Source organism: Crocuta crocuta, unplaced genomic scaffold (assembly GCF_008692635.1).
Source record: "Crocuta crocuta isolate KB4526 unplaced genomic scaffold, BGI_CrCroc_1.0 scaffold132, whole genome shotgun sequence".
In the NCBI taxonomy this organism is placed as follows: Eukaryota; Metazoa; Chordata; class Mammalia; order Carnivora; family Hyaenidae; genus Crocuta; species Crocuta crocuta.
The window spans coordinates 2,892,639-2,895,938 of record NW_027528611.1 but is presented as its reverse complement, the minus strand read 5'-3'; positions in this window follow the sequence as shown (position 1 = coordinate 2,895,938).

The window sequence follows — 3,300 nt, the reverse complement described above, 5'->3', positions numbered from 1 at the left end:
GAATAATAATAAAAATAATTAAAATAATAAATAATATTTTTATAAAATAAAAATAATTTATATATGTAATGTATAAATAAATAATAAAATAAATAATAATAATAAACAATAACCATGAAGTCTCCAGAAATAAGAAGACTGTCAAACCAAATATGATCACCTGTTTTCAGATTTCCCATTCGTTGCATTTTCCACTTGCTCATTCATTGTGTTATCTGTGAGCCCGTGCTGGAAAATAAACAGTAGTGGTTGCTAATGGTTTAAGAAAACATTATGGGGGAACCTGGGTGGCTCAGTCAGTTGAGGGTCTGACTTCGGCTCAGGTCATGATCTCGTGGTCCGTGGGGTCAAGACCCGTGTCGGGCTCTGTGCTGACAGCTCAGAGCCTGGAGCCTGCTTTGGATTCTGTGTCTCCCCCTCTCTCTCTGCCCCTCCCCCACTCATGCTCTGTTGCTCGCTCTCTCAAAAATAAATAAACATTAAAAAAAACATTATGGGGGAAAACCCTAAAATTGGAGTGGTTCTATCTGCTACCACTTGATTTAGGAGGAAGAACATGCTGTCCCAGCTATAGAACCCCAGTGATCTTCAGGGGCAGGACCACAGTCTAGTCTAAGGCCAACTCTGGCATTTTGCTGAAGGAAAAAAACAAACCTGAAGAGGAAAAGTGACTTGCGCAACATTTCCTCACTGATCTGGGGCAGAAATAGGATTAGAGCCTCCTAGGCTTGGGCTTTTTGCTCTCATATTCCTTGGCCTGAGCCCCATAAGAGTGGACTATGGATTCTAATCCAGAATGTGTGGCAGTTGAGAAAGACAGTGCTTTTGGCTTTTAGGGGTCTGTTTAGGACTGAATACTTGAGGAAATTTGTCCCCACTGGATTCCTGACCCAAGACCTCATCTCTTGAGGGTTGTTGATGAGGATGGGCTGATCAGAGCGCCAATTCCTACTTGGGGACCATCCTCATCACCGTCTCCCAAAGTTTGACTTGTCACCTCTGAGTGGACATCATCACTTCCAGATCTGAATCATCAGCCCTCATATCTCTCCTGGGTGCAGGCCTGAGGCTGCTCCTTCCTGCTTCTTGGGTACACTGCAGTGACCCCAGTGGAACCTGTCAAAAGCCAACGTCATCCTACCCACTCCTCAGCCAGCTCCCTCTGTTACTTTGTCACCAGCTAAGTATTGGGCATCACCTTCAACCTCTCTCCACCACATCCAGCCCACCATTCAGAACATCCCACATCCACTTCTTCATTTTCCACTGCTGCTACCCTCTTCCCTACATCCAAGTATTTTGAGTTTTCTACTTCTGGTCTCCATTCTCTCTGGCCCTCCACACTCCAGGCCAATCTCAGAACCCCATGTTGCATCATCCTCAGAAAACATTCACAGGTTCCCAACTGTCATGGCGAACTTTTTCTCAGCTCCAAAGCTAAGTCTCATGATCTGACAAGTATAATTGTACTTACAACAAAGGTAGGTTGATTTTTGTCCTCAAATATATGGTCCCTGGACCTCTTTCTTACATGATAGCGCCAAATGAATTAGCTTTGTATTCGAGGCCCTTCATGATCTGGTCATCATGCTTGCCACTAGCCTACCATGTCACATCTCTTCTATAGCCAACCTGGAGTGAACTAGTCACTGCTGCCCTACTCCTTTCAAATAGGGTCTTGCCTCTAAGCTTTTGATACAATGTTCCCCCTACCTACAAGGCTCCTCTCTCCACTGGGCTGTGTCCTATAGCATCATCAGAGTTGAGGTATGCCCTACTGCAGCCTAGAGCTTTCTTCAACCAGCCTTTGCTGCTTCCTGCGAAACTTCACGTCTGATCCTTATATCTGGCATTTGGTTAATTAAAACTTTAATTTGGTCTTATAAACTTTGTTCTTTTTGCAGTAGGTCATATCTGACTCCTGATAAAAACCTTGAAGGAAGAGCCTGGTCTGCGTAGGCACATGGTAACAACTGGCTGATGGTAATAAAAGGGGAGTTGGCAATGGGCAATGAGATGGGAAGGGGTGTATTGGTTATGTGTTGCTGTGTAACAAACTATGACAAAACTTAGTGTATCAGTCCGGGTCTGGTCGTGAAAGAGAAACCACACAGTAATTTGAACAGGGGCATTTTAATATAATAATTTTTTATAATTATATAAATATGTAATTATATTTAATATAATTTAATATAATTAGAGTAACAAAAGAATTGGTGAGTAAAGAGTAAAGAATACATGAATAGTAGACATAGGAGCAACCCTTATCCCCATGGCTGAGGCTGAGGATAGAGCACCCAAGGAAGAGACACCCTCCATCCCCCGCTAAAGCTGAAATCCAGACCTTGTTGAGAACGCAGCCTATGGCTCACCAGATGTTGGAAAAGTCCGAACTTGCCAGAAATCTGTCCTCTAGGGTGCCAAGGAAAGTTCTTCACAGGGGGCTGCCAAACCAAAGACTAGAAAAGTGCCTGAGCACGGTACAGGGGAAGCTACTGCCCGGGGTGCTGCTGGCCTCTGTGAACTGCAGAAGCCTGATGCTAGAGAACTCATGCGTGTTCCTCATGCTGGAGAAGCCACATGCACAGAATGTGCTGGGTGCTGAAGAATCTGCAGGAGGTGGAGGGGCTCTGCTTACATCTCTGCCCAAGGGAGTCAGTGCCAGGAGACGCTCTTGGCTGCTGCTGATGTTGGTCACTCCAGGGACTGGGCACTGGTGAAGCTGTTCGCACTGCAGGAGCTTGCCAGTTGAGCACACCAGAACCAGAAAGCAAAAACCTTTTCCTCCTGCAGTGTGTCTCCAGCTCTATCCTTCCTAGCAATTTAAAACATCAGTAAGCATTTGTTGTCTCTCACAGCTATTCTGAAGCACCTTAGCTGGGTGGTTTGGATCCCGTCAAGCTATGGCTGCACAGTTATCCAAAGGCTTGACTGGAGCTAGAGGATCCACTTCCCAGATGGCTCATTTTTTTTGGCTGGCAAGTTGATATTGGCTGTTGGCAGAAGATCTCAGTTTCTCTACCTATGGGCATCTCCACCGAGATGCTTGAGAGTCCTCATGGCATAGCAGCTGGCTTCCCTTGGAGTCCATCCAATAGAAAGCAGGGCAAAAACTGCACTACCCTTTTCTGGCCAACTTTGCAAGTTGTACATTACCAGTCCACCATATTCTATTCATTACAAGTGATTCACTGATCCCAGCCCACATTTAAGGAAGGGAGAATTAGACTCTACCTTTTGAAGGGAAGAGTGGCAAAGAATTTGTGAACACTGAAGAAATACCACAGAAGGCATAATCAA